The 17,843-nt window shown below is 40.7% G+C and overlaps 1 protein-coding gene across 2 annotated transcripts in view; it reads left to right on the top strand.

Moving 5' to 3' along the window:
• The first annotated feature begins 1,410 nt into the window (after positions 1-1,410).
• Positions 1,411-17,843, top strand: part of LRRC8B (leucine rich repeat containing 8 VRAC subunit B) — a 71,362-nt gene continuing 54,929 nt past the window's right edge. For both annotated transcript variants that reach the window (XM_017498348.2, XM_017498345.2), the window contains exon 1: positions 1,411-1,596. The gene's annotated coding sequence lies outside the window, so the exon portion shown is untranslated. The remainder of the gene's footprint in view (positions 1,597-17,843) is intronic.

The raw sequence follows: 17,843 nt of genomic DNA, 5'->3' as shown, positions 1-17,843 counted from the left end.
ACATATAAACTCAATAAAAATATATAGAATGACCAAGTGAAGAAATGTTCTTTCAGCTTTTCCTTCAAGACTCAGAAAGAAGATATCTGCAATCCCAGAACGGACTGAGTGAACAAATAAAGAACAGATCAGTGACACAAAGACAGCCTTCTTTTTCCTTTTCAGGGTGACTCAAATTGTAGTCCTAATCTGAACAGTCTGAAACACAACTCCGTCTCATATAACTTGATAGTGCATTTGCTATACTCCCATTTACACAAACTGCTCAGATGCTCCAAATGCTGAGTCTGTTCGTATTCATTCTGTTCCTTTGGGAGATGACAGTACAAAGTTGTTTTTTCTTTCTTTTTTTAATGGAGATGTAATCGCCATAGCAACTAAAAGATATAAATCATGCCTAATTGAATCATTGTGCTCGACATAATGGCCAGGGCAGAGACTGAGTTAAAACTAGGGCGAGGGTGAGAGTGGGGAAATGGATGAGATTAAAAATATTTATGTCCCTAGAATGTCTGGGTTTGGATTAATTCTGTTTCGTAAGGAATACTGTTGGCCTTCAAATGCAGGGCCACTTGGGAGAGAAGCAGGTGGGGCAGCAGATGAGGTATCTCGGAGTTGATTCGCAGTGAAAGGCAGGTTACAAGTATAGGGACAGCCCCTCTGCCATGTAGTCCCCTCCCTATCCTGAGAATAAGGACATTTGAGAGAAGCCAATGGTATTGGAGGCCCAGAATCCAACTTAAGCCGCTTAGTTGGTACAACTGTAAACCCTCCCTCACAGGGGCTGGGCCCTGCAAGCTTTCTAAGCAGGGTAAAGAAAGGTAAGGGGACTTCCATGTCAAAGAGGTAGGCTCCTTCGAGCTGCACCCGACCTTTTCCTCAGGGCCCAACACGCGTATTATAAATGCCAAGTTACTCAGGGGCGCACACGTGAGAAGGCGGGGGCCCGACACACGCGGTGTACTGCCGAAGTCACAAGGGTGGCGCGCTTGGGGGACACTCCGAAGCCCCTCTCCCTCCTGTCTCTGGAAAGCAGCCCCTTCTCTTTCCAACTCCTCCGCGAGGCGTGTGGCTGTGCGCTGCTTCCTGCGGACCCCAGGCTGGGCGAGGGGGCCGCGGCGGCCACATGGCCCGCTCGGGGAGATGGCAGCTGCGCTTTGTTTCCAGCAGCGAGAGGTGAGTCACCGGCTCGCACAGCCCCAGGGCTGAGCAAACGCTCTGGCTCAGGCAGCTGAAACATTCACAGCGGGAGCAGCTACCGAAGCGGCTGCAGCCTCTTCCTCCTCTTCCTCAGCCGCCGCTGCTGCCGCCACCGCCTTGGTTGCCGCCTCCGCGCCCCGCCTCCGTCCAGTCCCCTCCTCCTCCACCCGCGAACTTAGTCAGCGGTTCGCGCCGCCGCGCGCCCATTGGCCGGCGGAACGCGCCGCGTCACAATGGAGCCGGTCGGAGGCGGCGAGCCGGGCAGCGCCGGGGCTTCCCGCTGAGCCCGCAGCCGCCGGCCGTAGGGAAAGTGCGGGCGCGGGGCCGCTTGCGCGCCCGGAGCGGCCCGGGAGCACGCCGCAGGGAGCGCGGGCCACCGGGGCTGGAGTCGCGCAGGTAGGTCGGAGCGTGACACCCCGGTTCCAGGAGAGGGAGTCGCGCCGACAGAGGTGGTGGAGGGGTACGGGGGCGCCGCAGGTAGGGCTGGCCGAGCAGGTGCGGTTACCTGTCCATGCCTCACCTGTGTGGTAGCTGCGGGCAGGCTGCGCGGCTGGAGAGACGAGTGGCGGCTTCGCTCTGCTCCCTGCCTCCCTGAGAGAGGGAGCCCTACGCGGAGAGGACCTCTCCTGTGTGCTGGGGTCTTTTGGGGCAGGAGGAGTGGGCGGTCGCGCCGAGGCGGTCTCGTCTGTCTCCCCGGCAGTCTCCGCGCTGCACCTGAGCGTGAGTCCTTCGGGCCGGCGGGAAAGGAGTTCCGCTTTCCCAGGCTGGCGCCTCGCTCCAGGTGAGCGCAATTCCCCTGAGGGTGCCCCCATTTGGTCGCTCTCTTTTGCCCCCTGCCCTGGCGCTGTTTGTTGGGAAATAGTTTATGCCCCTGGATACTCGTTGTTTGCCTGTAATTTGGTGTTGGGTGTTGATTTGTTTGAGAGAGAAGGGGCAAGCGATCCCAATTTAAAAAGAAGACTCGAGAGTTTTCCCTGAGCTTAGTTGAGCAGGTGCTGAGAGGTCAGAAGGGAGGAGGCTCAGTGTTGGCTCATTAATCTGTGTCCTTAAGTGACTTCCTAAAGTCCATAGATTGCCTTTAGTCAGATGACATTTACGGAAAACTTTTTTCTTTGTGGTCAAAAAGACTCCTCTCTAAAAGAACAAAACCGACACGTGAACTTCCTTGAATAAATTCACCTCGCCTAAAGGCTTAAAACAAACGAAACCCCCCACTGGTAAAATATCAGTATGAACGTTTTAAATTGTAAATATGTAGCCAAATTAAGAGAGGCAGTTTGTTCAGAGTATATTAAGAAGACATTAAATGGCATGATCCTTTTTTAGGAGACTTAACGTATCTTTATCAGATGGTTCTGTTCCCTAAACCTAAGTGTAGGAGTAAGCGTGGAAAAGAAGTCAAACTGCAGTGTAATTTTTTGAACAATTCCAGTACCCTCTATGTGTACGGGTTACTACTCCTGAGAAGCCCAAATGCTCTTTGTTTTTGGGGTGTGTGTGTGTGTGTGTGTGTGTGTTTGAAACAGTCTCGCTGTATCGCCCAGGCTGGAGTGCAGTGATGTGATCTTGGCTCACTACAACCTCCACCTCCTGGGTTGAAGTGAGTCTCCTGCTTCAGCCTCCCAAGTAGCTGGGACTACAGGTGCCCGCCGCCACGCGGCTCATTTTTATATTTTTAGTAGAGGCGGGGTTTCACCATGTTGGCCAGGCTGGTCTGGAACTCTTGACGTCAAATTATCCACCCATCTCGGCCTCCCAAATTGCTGGGATTACAGGCATGAAGCCAAATGCTCTTTGACTTGTGGGTGCTGGGGTGACTCTTTTTCTCCTGGCTTTCCTTGTCAGCAGCTCTACTCAGAGAACATAAAATGACAGCCAACCCCCCCAGGTAATTGGGCATGTGTAATTTTAGAATATAAGCCCTAACATGCCTGATATTTCTGTAAGCTAAAAAGAGGTCTTTTCGTTCTGGTAGGGAATGACGGTGACGTTGTCATTGAGTGCACCCTTGGGTCATGGCATTTTCCTTATGCCTAGTATCCCCAAAAATCTTTTTAAATTTGCATGTCGGAATTAAGTTTACTGTTCTTTGAAACATCTTCTCTTTTTCTTTAATTGGTAAGGTGTTCCAACATGTTCAGCCTATTATGAATCTTTCCACATTTTCAATGATTTCATTTGACTAGTTGAGATTTGCTTTTTTAAACCTCTTCTCTACCACTATCACCATTCCCCATTGCTATTTTAATTTTCAGAATCCTCAGAGAGAAAAACCAACAGTAATTAAAATGAAAAGGGGCTTAATAAAACTTAAAGGATACTAAGCCCTTCAAGTTTTTTAGACTAATCTATCTGATTATTTTCCTGCAGTGGCCTGAAATTTGTCATTTTTTGTTGTTTTTTGAAGTTGAAGGGGGAAAATATTTTAAAATTTAGGACATCCTTGCTTTAGCCAAGGTTTTTCTTACAAACAAGTGTTTTTGTTTTAGTTTTCAAATTCTTCTAATAGTATCTATTTTATGTTTTCTGGATTTTTTACTATTCAGTCTATTTAATCCAATCCCTGATTTTCATTTGGTGTCTCTAAAGTTGAATTATCTAATTTTACTCTTATTTCTCCATCTCAGCATCATTCTACCATACACTGATATTATTAGAAACGAAGGCATTCTGATTATGTCATGTTACTACACACTTGGTGGAATGATTTTGCATCCTTTTGCATGGAGCAGTTTCCCATTGCTGTCTGACTCCCAGAGCACTGGGTACATCAGTAAACAGTGTTGACCTCTGACCATTCAAGAGGAATTTAGGAGACCCAATTATGGCGTAGAATTTATTTAAGCATGTGTAAAATGCCTTCTAATTTGTGTCATGTCTGTTTTCGTATTGCTGCCTTTTATTGCTATTGCTTACTTTCATTTTATTCCCCATCTGTATTTTCTAAACTTCTTACATGCCTTTATTATTAATTTCTCTGGTGTTTAAAACAATCCCTTTGGCAGACATAATAACCTATTTTTCTGATCATTAAGATTGATCTTAAATAAAATTAGGCCTAGCTCCAATCAGTAATCTCTCTCCTAAGTTCTTATCACTGTGGTTCATTTAGAAATTGAACAAAGGGTAACAATAAACTCCCTGTTCTATGACTGCCTTTCCTTTAGGATTCTACTCAATTGCAACACAATTTACATTTACTCTTTCAACGCTGCTGTGAACCTGAGTAAAAGAAATGAATAAAAATGAGTTGTCAGGGTTTCAACCTTGACCTTTCCTTTTTGCCTTTTTGACCTTTTTTTTGCTGTTTTTGATATGGGTCATATGATTCTGCTTCTTTCTTTCTAGACTATCTATATTTAAACTTCATCTCTTGCTTTTTTAAATTTCACAGTCCCTTTAAATTATTTCTTCATGACTGTCATCCTGTGGCCATTTCCAGGGCTCCATTCTGCAATGCCTATTCTTCAACTAACAAGCACAGCATCTTTCACAGAAGCTGCCAGCTGCACAGCTTCTGTTTCTTTTGTGTATCCAGCTCCATGTAGGTGACTGAGTTATTCCTCTGCTCATGTCTGATGGAGACCACATTCTTTATTGTTGAGTAGCAGATTTTTTTAATTCTTTCTTAGGTAGCAGATTTAAGAGCATATTCAAACCTTCCTTACTTTCTTCTGTCAAATTCCTTTTCAGCAGTTTGAAACACTTTTTTTTCCCAAAATATCTTGCAAATTATAAGCAAGAGTTTTTCAAGGTTTTACCTAAGAGAACAAACTTTGCAGACTGACAGGCCTGATTCTGAACTCTTTGCCATAACTTTGGATGAGTTGTGGATTAGTTAAAATTAGTTGCCAGTTACAGAGACTGCAAATAACAATGGCTTGGTCAAAATGATGTTTGTTTCTCTTTCACATTAAAAAAAAACTTGCAGAGTGGCAATGTATGGCTGGTATGGTGGTTCTACAGTCTTTTGAGAACTAGGCCGATTCTACCTTTTGGATCATCTATCATGTATGTATAAGATGAGACCCTCAGCTTCATGATCCCAAGATAGAGCTTCAGCCATCACTCCCAAGATCCAGGTAGCAGAAAGAAGGAAAGAAGAAAAACAGAAGGAGGAGAAAGGCAAGAGCCCATAGTCTCTGAAGGAAAATTCCTGGATGCCGTCATATAATTCTTCTTATATGTCATTGCCTAGAACTTAGTGACATGACCTCAGGTAGCTGGACTAGAGACTGGGAAATACTATCCTTATTCCAGATAGTCTAATTCCTAGCTAAATCGAAGAGAGAGGGAGGCTCAAATCCTTAGAAAAAAGTGGGGAATTTTGGAGATATCCAAACACCAAAGCTATCCTAAACCTCTTTTTTCTTGACTAATACTGTCTTTCTCACAGTATTCTTAGAATTAAAATAAATATGCTACATTAAAGCATCTAATATAGTATCTGGAGTAAAACAAGCTTTCAGTAAATGCTGTTTATATTCCTCTTTATTTCTTTTCCTTGAATTGTCTAGCTTCCCTGCTACAACATCACTGACCCCCAAATCCTATTAATATTTTAAACACCTGGGCACTTGCCCCACTTGGTGTTACCCGACTGCTGTGTTGTGCCTTGTCATGGGAGGGAGATGGGGTTTTTGAGTGTCAGGGAGCAAGACATTATTACTCAATGTCAGCATTTATTCTTAGCTTAAAACCATAGCCAGTGAAATCAACTAGATCTGGACACAAATCCTCCCTCAGTATGCAACCGTAGTCTCTCTCATTAGTGTAAACGATAGTAACTGGCTATGAGGATTGAATGAAAAAAGTACATAATATAAAATATCAAAATACAGAATGGTTAATGATACAGAATGGTTAAGCCTTAACCTTCTTCAGCCTTAAATTATTTTTTGGCTGATCCACTCTCAGAAGCTAAACATTTCCCACTATTTAAAATATGTAACAATATTTTTTTCAGTAGCTATTAAGCATCTAGTCTGTGCCAGGCACTGTGCTATATTTGGAAATAATGCCTCTCTAATCCCTGTAACAGCCCTGGAGGATGGCAGAGAACACTCTACTTCCATGCATCTTCCACGTATTGTGGTATCTTCCATGTATTGTGGTATGACGTGACCGAGCTTTGGGGATGGAGCCATCAGCTATTGCACTGCAGATTGTTCTTGCTCTACAAATTTAAGATAAATTCTGTTCATCTAAAGATTTAAATTCATTTCTCTTAGCAAAACAGTTTATCCCTGGCCCTATTTCAATGCTAAAATAAGCAGTCCTCAACTAAGCAATGACTTGTCTTTCAGAAGTATTTGTGGATCATATGGGGAAGTTTAAATTTTTCCCCGAAGATTTGATAATTTGAGTCTATGAAACAAAGTGATAATACACAGCTTCACAGAAAAAAAAAAAGGCTTATAAATTTTATTATGTGCATATGTATGCACAGAAGTCATATAAAATATTTTAAAAACTTAAAGAAATGGCCAGATGGTTAATGTTTTTATCCCATCTTGAGGTAACAGAAAGAACAGGGGTTGAGAGCATGGCCCAAACAGGTAGGTCATGGTGGTAAATCAGATTATGGTGGCAAGACAGGTTATGGGAAGGAGAGAAGAGGCCCGGCTAGCAAAGGTGGTCTTGTTATTTAGATGAACCTCTCTGATAGCAGCCCTCAGATAGAATAGATGGTAAATGTTTCTTTCAGACCTTTGAAGCTCTCAGACTCTCAGTTAATCTCTCCTAGATCCAGACAGAGAAGGTGGAGCCTCAGAGAAAGCCTGGCTGCATCAATACAGATACTCTACGGATACAAATCTCCCCCGCAAAAGACAGCGTTACAGGCCTACTTCTGTTTGCAGGCCCTCTGAGCAGCCATCTCAAAATATGTCAAAGAAGTATATTTTAGGGTCCAATATTTTGGTTTCCTTCCATCATAATGCAGTTTCTCGGAGACACAGCGTTGTGCATGGTAGTCAGGTTCACAGGCAATCTCAAGAGTTTATGCTGGCCAGTGGTGCCCTGAGGTGCCAGAGTCTTCCCCGCCCCCCAAATCTCCTTGTGACATGGACTTCCTGCTTTGAATTTGCCTGGGTATTTGCAGTTCCTTCCTCAGTGGCACAGCAAGCTCCTTCCTACCTCAGAGCCTACTCAGTTGCTGTTCTTTCTGCCTGGAATGCTCTTTCCTTATGAATTTCACAACTACTTTCTGCTCACGAGTCAGCTCAAATGTGACCTCAAAAATACCTTCCCCAGCCACCTTAGGGAAAGTACCCATACCCCCTACCCATGTTCCCATCATAGTCTTTTAAACCTTGGTTTATTGTTTGCTTGCTTGTTTATGCTGTCTTCCCCTCACCCCCACCAGAATATAGTTTCTGTGAAAGCAAGAACTTGGTCTCCCTTGTTTAACTGCTCTTAAGCCTGGTGTGTAGTAAACATGCTAAAACTGCTGCATATGATAGTGGACAAATAGTATCGCCTTGTTGATATGGTTTGACTGTGTCCCTACCCAAATCTCATCCTGAATAGTAGTTTGTATAATCCCTACATGTCACGGGAGGGACCAGGTAGAGATAATTGAATCATGAGGGCCATTTCCCCCATCCTGTTTTGTGATAGTGAGCTAGTTCTCACAAGATCTGATAGATGCATTCCATCATGATTGTAAGTTTCCTGAGGCCTCCCCAGCCAAGCAGAACTCTTAAGTCAGTTAAACCTCTTTTCTTTATAAATTACCCAGTCTCAGATATGTCTGTATTAGCAGTGTGAGAATGGACTAATACACCAATTAAGCATAAAATGGGGATAATAATGTCCAGGTCACCTACCTCACAGAACAAATGAGAGCCTGGAATTAGTGGAGTAAAGATACTTTCCTCAGAATTTGCTGTTCACCTTTAGATTCTGTGTTTTTTGTCAGCAGCAATACTATTTACCCAGTTATGTATCCCAAGAAACTTGGAATTCATTCTGGGCTTCTTGCTTTATTCTCCTCTTATAGGATTGGTAACCAATTTGTCTAGAGTCTATATCCTTCAGGTCCTTCTATCACGGACCTGTGATAACTAGAGGATAGCTGTAAAGGGGCTATGGCATCCCATCATGGCCTGGTTTAATAACCCTTTAATGGCTCCCTTTGCCCCAGGATTAAGTCCAAACACCATGGTGTGCCATGTGAGAAAATCTTCCTTTGTCTGGCTTCTGTGGCTCTTCAGCTTCATCTCTTGCTACTCTGTCATCTCTTTGTCCCCAGTGCATTCACCATGGACACAGTGTGCAGTCCCACCCCCATACACCAGCTGTCTTAAACTATTTGCAGTACAGGGAGGAAGGTTCTAGGTAGCCAGATGGCTTCATTCCATAGCTTTGTTCCTTTTCTTTATTGGGATCCTCTTGACAAGCACATGACCATCTTAAAAGGCTCAGTTAAAGCATACCTCTTCTGAAAGACCCTTCCTGACACCATCTCTCTGCCTCTCATCCTTACAGCTCCTCACTCTTGCGTGCCACTTCTGAGCTATACCTGTCATCAAACCTAGGCTAGAGAACAGGTTGGCCGCGTCCTGGGTGCTCCTTCATGATAAACAATGTATTTTGTTCATTTCCTTGGATTCCTGGGTCAGACGTCATACATGGCATACTGTGGGCATGCAGCAGGTATCCAGAAGAGAATTAGGGAATAAAACTTAGCATAATTATTACCTAGTCTAGGGCTTCATTTCAATAAAGTGCTTTTGACTGGTATTTGGCTAAAATCTTAAAGAATTTCCCCTTGAGGGTTGGAAGTAACAGGGTACATTATACATGCTGTTAATAGATATCAGTTGAATAGCTAAAGTACTTTGTCTATGAGCTAGTGTTTATTGAATATTTACTGTGTTCAGAGTTCCAGATTTAGCAACTTGTAGGGGATGGCCTTTGTACTTTAATGAAATAATCCTGACTTTGGCTTTGTATTAGAAGTCAAAATTTTAGGTGGTTAACACAGGCTCTTGGCTTACAGGTAGTGTATAACAGTATCTCTGAATGTTTTTGAGTATTCTCTAAAAGGATTTTGAAAAGTAATTTGTTCTCATACATTTTTAAAGTTAATGTCTGAAATTTTTCATCATCATTTTGAACAGTTGCAGATGGTTACATTTCTAATAGTGTAACTATTGGATTTTAAAAATCACTCTTTTAAATGTACCCAATGGAAGTTAAATTAAATACCAAAATAATTTGATATCTGTCATCATCCATTTAAGAAACATATAAATAAGCTCTCCTGTAAAAGTCAGGAATTTTGCATGGATCTTCTTTTCTCATGGAGCTCATTTTATTCCTTGTCTAGAAAACTTAATCCCAATGTAACACTGTTATATTTGGAAGTTTTTTGTTACCATGTCTTACTTTTGTGACACACATACACACAAACACACACACACTCAGTATATTTGTTTTTTAAAAAAGTACTTGTGTGCCAATAAGGCTCTAAATGTTGAATAACATTTCTTTTGAATTGTTATGATTTTTCACTAGTACATAATTGACCAGAACAGCACATATAATCAAAGCAATTGTTTCTTTTTAAATGGAAGTCCTTAAGAAATCTTGCCATATAAATCTATGGAAATCAAGTCAGTATAATTCCATTCTATCTTCTAAACTCCTGAGTTATATGCCAAAAGATACCTAGTGATTGATCACAAAAATTATTTTTCAGTGTTCTTTAATTTGATTAAATTTGACAGTTTGATTAGGTCTTCTTCCAGTGTTGATCTAAGCAAAGAAATAGAAGTTTTCCTCTGACTCCCAAAAAAGATTTTTCTCAGGCATGAAAGTCTTTCACTTTGTCAGTATCTGTAATCCTATGGGTATTTCCAATATGGCCTTCTGCTTGGGGCCCTGGAGATTTTTATACCCCAAGGCAATGCACCATAAGCAGACTCCTGAGAAATAAGATGTTTGCCTTTCTTTTATACTTTAGTAAAAGGGTGAATTTGTAAAAGGGAAATAGAATATGGCTGGAAAGAGCCAGCAGGGCAGTATATATTTTGAAGGAGGTCCTCTTAGGCAGGGTTAATTGATCTAGAAGTAGATTCCACCAGATTGTCTCTCACTCCAAATTAGACTCCCAAACCCCATACCCCAGCTTGAGGATCACTGGTTTGGATGCTAAAGAAAATTTTTCAGTCAAATTAGCTATCAACTCTTAGGTCCCTAGTAGTCCAATTTAAAGATTCCCACTTGGCGTACACAGGGATATCCAATAGGGAAAGAGTATGATTGGAACACATCACTCTTTTGGAGCCAGGCATGGTGGCTGGAGCCTGTAATCACACCGACTCAGGAGACTAGGTGGAATATGCAGTGAGCTATGATAGCACCACTGCACTCAAGCCAAGGTGACAGAGCAAGACCTTCTTCTGTAAAAAACAACAACTGAAAAGAACATATCACCCTTATAAATATACTTAATAGAAACTAATTTGAACCAAAGTGATTTAATTACCATCATTCATTTTAAGAATGCATGAACAAACTCACCTAGAATAGTAAGAAATTATACACAATTGTTTTATATCCATTATTAGACTAGATACACAAAGAACATTGGTTAAAGATAACCAGACATTTGACTGGCAGTCATCTGGGTGAGTCAGTGACTGGTTTCTAAACAAGTGTTAATCCCATGGGAAAAAAAATGCTTAAGCATTTTATCAAGAAAGCTAATTTCTTGGAAGAGTTTGTGAATTCCAGCATGCCAAAAGGTTTGGTCCTAGGCTAGATTTGAGACATGTTTTTTTCTCTACAGATAAATGCAATTGAGAGGGAGAGGAGTGGACAGCAGTTTGGAGTTGGGCCTGGCCATTACCTTGTTGAGTTAGGAGTCTTTCCTGGGTCCTCTGGCTTTCTAGATGTTCTGGTCCTGTGTAAGAGGGTACTGTATAGCTGTCCCCTGCTCTATTGCCTTCATATAGCAAAACAACTTGTATAGCAAATCTCTGCAGAAACACCCCCAACACATCACTTACTATAATAAACATTTGTCCACCACTGCTAACATATTGTGTTTATATTCACATTTATTCTCCTAATGACCTGCAGTAGGAGGGGGCAAGCATTATCTCCATGATACAAATGTGGAAACTGTAAGTGAACTACACAGTTACCAGCTGATCTGGCACTTGAATCCTGACAAAGCAGCTTTTTCTATAATATATTGCCTGGCTCCTTTTCCAGGTATATTATTTTAGAAAAATCTCTAAGGATTGGGAAGCTTGTCTTAAAGTGATATTATGAAGACTGAGTTAGATAAGTTCATAAAGTGCTTAGTAGAGTGCATGGCTCCTAGCAGGCCCTAGAGTTTAAAAATAATGTATTTGAGTCTCTGTTCTGACATGCTTAATTTTACAGATTTTTAAAAAATTAATTCAATAGATTTTTTTGAGTATTTAATATGTGCCAGGCACTGTAACAGACACAGGAAATAAATCCAACAGAGAAAACAAAAAAAATCCTTTTTGCAGGAAGCATACGTGCTACAGGAGGGAAAATAGGCAAATGCAAGGTATAATGTCATGCAATAAAGTGCTATGAAGAACAGCAAAATATGATGAAGGACTAGAGAGTGGTTCTTGGTGGGGATTAGGTAGCATGGTCAGGGATAGCATTTCTGCAGTGGGGAGTTTTGATACTGAGTATCGTGCTCACCTGTTTATTTGCTCAAAGTATCAAAGCTTTGAGTTTATTTGGATAAGTTGATTCAAGTCATGGTATTGTAGAGTCATGTGGAAGAGATCTCAGAGGGTACTTTTAATTTTTAACTTTTTTATATTATACATATTCTTGGGGATCTTCCCCAGAAGACACACATACTCATATGCATACAATTTCAGTATGCCTTGAAATCATCCTTAGAATCCTCAAGCTCATACTCCTGTTCTATTTCAGTCATTTCTTTTTATGGGTAAGATAGATACTAAGATTGAGAAAGGCAAAGTAAAAATTGTCCCTAGTGTTACAACTAGTGACTGAATCAAGAACCTAAGACTCCCACAAAGTCATTTATTGCTTTTTCCATTAAAAAGGGTAAGGAATGCCAGGTCTGGTAGGAGAGGCTTGAGGCTTGAGTTCAAGGCTGTGACACTACGATCATGCTATGAATAGCCACTACGCTCCAGCCTGGGCAACATAGCAAGACCCTGTCTCTTAAGAAAAAAATGTGGAAGTAGCTAGAGTGTTTTTCCTGGTTATTTTGTATATGCATTACTATGGTCTGAGTGTTGGTGTTCCAGCAAAATTCATGTGTTGAAACCTAATCCCAAGGTGACGGTGGTGACAGGTAGATGATTTGGAAGATGATTGGATTGCAAAGGCAAAGCTCTCATGAATTGAATTGGGTTTTTTTGTTTGTTTTGTTTGTTTGTTTAATTTTGAGACAGGGTTTCACTCTGTTGCCCTTGCTGGAGTGCAGTGGCACGATCTTGGCTCACTGTAAACTCCACTACCTGGGTTCAAGTGATTCTCCTGCCTCAGCCTCCCAAGTCTGGTCTCGAACTCCTGACCTCAAGTGATCCACCCGCCCTGGCCTTCCAAAGTGCTGGGATTACAGGCGTGAGCCACTGTGCCCAGCCGGGATTGGTGTTCTTATAAAGGAGGTGGGAGGGAGCTTGTTTGCCTCTTCCACCATGTGAGTATACACCAATAGGGCACCATCTATGAGGAACCAGCCGTCACCAGACACCAAGTCTGCTGGCCTCTTGATCTTGGAATTCCTAACCTCTGCAACTGTGAGAAATAAATGTTTGTTGTTTATAAGCCACCCCAGTATTTTGTTATAGGAGCCTGAATGGATTAAGACATGCATCATTTTTATTTATGCAGAGTAAAACCTTCCCAAGTAGTTTATGTGGCTGGTAGGGCTCCTTGTCCTATTTCCTGACCAGTATCACAAGATAAATAACAGTTTAAGTGTTCCAGATGTCCTAGAAAATTGTGAGCAAGGAGAACTCTGGCTGGTGGCAGGAGAGAAAAAGGCTAAATAAGAAATGGAGATCTTGAAGTGGGAAGATTTCTCCTTCCTTACAGATGAAATTTTGACATGACAAAGAACAGTTAGGAACTGATAGTGCCTTTGAAGGTCTGAACCAATGGACAGCAGAGAATCTCCCTCTTTCTTTCATAGAAGCAGTGACCCCCTTAGAGTGAAACGACAGCCATCCCCCACCACCACCCCAGTGATTTCCTTTGGGGACATTTTATACGGAGACTTGGAAGATAAACTTGTCACTTTCAGGAAAAATATTCATTGTAGTAAGTTATCTTCCCAACCACTCTTCCTTAACAGATGTCTCAGCTTTTAGTACTACAAAATAACTAAACATTTTAAGTAGCAGCCATCCACACTGCAGCATGAGTATGTCATTTCCAAAATTGGATGCTGTTTAAATGTTTCAATTAGCATCTTCAAGATTTTCTGATTTTTAAGACAGAGCCTCACTTTGTTGCCTAGACTGGAATGCAGTGGCATGATCTCAGCTCACTGCAACCTCCACCTCCCGGATTCAAGCGATTTTCCTGCCTCAGCCTCCCAAGTAGCTGGGACTACAGGCACACACCACCACACCTGGCTAATTTTTGCAGTTTTTAATAGAGATGGGGTTTTGCCATGTTGGCCATGCTGGTCTCGAACTCCTGACCTCAGGTGATCCACCCGCCTTGACCTCCCAAAAGTGTTGGGATTACTGGCGTGTGTCATGGTGCCCAGCCCCTTCAAGGTTTTTTTTGTTTGTTTGTTTGTTTGTTTTTTTCTAATACATCTGGCTTTAAAATCTCAGGAGCCTAGCAATAGTATCTCCTAGAAACATTGGATTTATTGAAATTTTAGGCTATTTTCCATTGTTGCTTTCTTAAAGGCAAAGAACACCTATTTTTCTAGTTAGAAGTGCCCCTTAATGCATTGACAACTCTGATAAGAAATTCTAGCCTTTTCTCTCTTAATCAGTAAAAGGCCCTTTCCCACCATATTGCCTTCTCCGCCCCCCATTTTTGGGTATTTCTAGCCTACTTTTTCATCTATGTGCCTTGTTACTATAGTGACAGACACCATAGAAATAAGAGAACAAAGCAGATGTAATAAGCATCTACTACGTGGTTCACAATGCTAAAAAGAGATCTAGAATTTTCAGGCATTGCTTTTTCTTCACTGATGGTAGAAATGGACCAGCCCAACATTGTTGGGGTACAGGGGCTGGGGTTATGGGCCAATTTGGACCCTACAATTCGGATTGTCCTTTACTTTATCAGTCCTTTTTCTACCCAGGAGTCATGAAGGTGAAGAAAGACTGCATGGAAAGTGTAATATAGAAATTGGGGCCACAAAAACAGTCAACAAGGACAGTTACTTCTGCTGTCAACAGTCAAAATGGACAGATACTTCTGCTGAAGTATTTTCCATGGGAGAGAATCTTGAACCAGCTGTAATGTTCTCCAGTCATTGATTCTTTTGCTTGATTTTGATTCTTCAATTTAACCTTTCAATAGAAAGTTTACCAGCTTAGGTTTCTCCCACTTTAAGGTACTTAGCTTATATTAGATTTTTTTAAAATGCTACAGAAAAATAAATCTGGCCTACTAATAACTTGCAATATTTGCTCCTCGCCATTGTGGCCATTGAATTTTTAAAAATAAGTAGTTAAACAACTAATGCATGCTTATTTTGTGCTTGTTTTAGAATTATAATTAAATGTTCAGCAGATGTTGTGCAAGTTATTGTTTTCCATAAGATCCAGGAGAAATTGTCCGTAATGTAAATTGTTTTTAACCTTCTACATGCATGTTCATTCTTTTATTTATTACATCTTCATCTATCATATTTCTGGATATCGCTAATCAATTACCTAAAGATTAAATAAATTGTTCCAGTTACTCAATTCTATCATCTTGGGCAATTATGCTTAATTTTGTTATTTTTTAAGTTTCATGTTGCTTATATTTTTATGTTTGGGGACCTGTGTAGTTTTAAAATAATACTATGTTTAGAATATAAAGTTGTGATACATGAATCAAATGTTTGGAACTGTAGAAGCTGAATGATCTATATGCCCGTTGCATTGCGATATGAGGGCCTGAAGCTCCTTCTACCTCTAAAGTCTTCCTTCTTTGCCTACCTGGCTCTTTTCTTTTTGCTTGATGAGCAAAAAAGTATACTTTGTCAATTTTGTTATCTCTTATAATGACTCTAACAGTGATGTGAAAATTGCTTGAATCAACCCCCACACTTTGAGTTTTAAGAAACCCACACAGTAACCTTCCCCACCCATGTCAGCTTTTCCCCTTTGTGGCATGAATGAAAGAACAAGAGCATTGGAGTGGGAGTTGGAACACCCAGTGCTGACCATGGCACAGCCTCTGCCCGGGGTGGGTTTGGAGATATTAACCTATACACAGCATACGGCTTCACCAGGAACAGCCCAGGAGCCCCAAGGAAGGTTTTGAGAGATTATATCAGATTTGTTTTGGGAAGTAACACTGCAGCTGTATGGAGGGTGTGCTGAAGATGGGACAGATCATATTGTGAGACCAAGTAGGGCAGTGGGATGAAGTAGAGGAGACTAGTATGAAAGTTAGTTTAGAAAAAAGCCGCAGGAGTAAATATTCTATTTCCTTTTATCACAAGATCCTATGGTAATTACTTAAGTCAAAGTGTGATTATTGACATCTTACTAGTTTTACTGTAACTTCTAAGTTTTCAAACATTTTTCAGAGAAGGAGTAGATTAAGTTTTGAACCAAATGATTTGGGGTCTCCTAAATTGTTAAATTTCAGGTTACCAGTGAGTGCACTTTATATTCGCACAACTTTAAAAATCATAACATCTAAACATGAATGTCTTGTGTCTGGAAATGGGAAAAGATTTGGGAGAAGTACTATTTGTTCTGTGGAAGAATAATGACATTTTGTACAGGAAAGGTTTGCCAAAACCAGGTAATCCCTCCAGGCAGTGTAGCTCATTGTCTAGCTCATTGTCTTCCAGAAAGCTAAAAATCTTTGAGCTCATTGGGTAGGGTTTCCTGGCCTAGAGAGAATAGAGGTTGTATTTGTGAGGAGCTTATTCTTTCATGAACTGCTGTTCTCTAAAACCTCCTGGGCGGAGAGAGTTCCCATCACTTTTGATGTTGTCATCACTGTGAAAGTAGAAAGTGGACCAGGCAGAATTATTTCTATTTTTATCAGTTAAAAAACTGGCTTTCTGAGAGACTGCATAACTTGGCTAAAGTTAAGGCAGATGATACGCAGGATAAGAGTTCAGGCTCCTCCATCTTATTGCTGACATCTACTACTGTACCATGTGCCTGAAGTAGCCACTTTCACACATTCTTTGGAACAGAAAGCATTGACTATACCAAGAATCAAATTTTCCTGATAATTTTAGTAACTATTCTTTTGATATAATCTACAAATTACTTTTGGTAACTATTCTCTTGATATAATCTACAAATTATTTAAATAAATTTATTTAAGTAAATAAATTTATTTAAGTAAATAATTTGTGGCTTAAAAATTTTTAATGTGATGTATGGGTTTTACCTTGAAAAGTTGTAAAATCCTGGGAGCATTTGAAACTTGAACACAAACCCAAGGCTACTCTCATGTACCGAAAATACAGAACTAGATAGAGACCTCCTGGCCTTGATCATGAAACCTCCTTGTCATGAAACCATGACATCCTGGTTATTACTTATATCTTGAACCTGCACCTACCTTTAGCTAAGGGACTAGAGAAGAGTGTCAGCTGATAGGGCAAGCTTTTGAGCTCCCTGGTTCAATTCTGACAGTGGCTCAGTCTCCTATGAGCTTCAGAGTCAAGGTGGTTCTTCTATCTGCTCCACCCCATCTGAAGCACTTATTATGATTATAATAAAATAACGGAGTATTTGTTTAATCTTTGTCTCTGTCACCAGACTATAAATTCCATGAGGTAGAGATAGCACCGGTTTGAGGATATCATTGGTTTTGTTTATTTTATTGCTTCTCCGGTGCCATTTACCACGTAATGGCCACTAAATAGTTACTGAATGAGTGAGTGAGTGAATAAGTGAATGAATACATGTTTAGCCTGTTGAGCTAAGCTGCTTTTTATTTTTCTCAGAGATCTCTTTGAAGAATATTCATATTGATACTTGTTTTTCCATTATAAATTTACTAGTTATGCATGTTTAGATAAGTTGCATAACTGTCTCAGTTGCCTAATCTGTAAAGTGGAGAAAAATCTCATGAGGTTGTTGAGAGCTTTAAATAGTTTATATAAGCACTTATAAAAATGTTTAACATAAAGTTATCTCATCATGAATATTGGCATGCATGATTGTTATAATATACAAGCATATTCAACTACTTCATTCTCACATCAGCTACTTGTTAGAGCCTATCTGTCCTCACATTAAACTTGTTTTGTTTTATGTACTGGGGGGAACTGTTAGGGCAAGCTGCACCTGATTCATCTACTGTAAGTTGTCAGTTCAGTTAACTAGGCTTAAATCTACTTTTTCCTGCTGATTTTTAAAGCAGAGTCAAATTACTTAATGCTGAAAAATTAGGCTTGCATAGTTGTTGATCTAATAAAAACATTATTGACAAAATATAAAAAATTATAG

The sequence above is a fragment of the Cebus imitator genome, unplaced genomic scaffold (genome assembly GCF_001604975.1).
Source record: "Cebus imitator isolate Cc_AM_T3 unplaced genomic scaffold, Cebus_imitator-1.0 Scaffold240, whole genome shotgun sequence".
NCBI classification, from domain to species: Eukaryota; Metazoa; Chordata; class Mammalia; order Primates; family Cebidae; genus Cebus; species Cebus imitator.
This window is presented reverse-complemented; position numbering and strand designations above follow the sequence as displayed.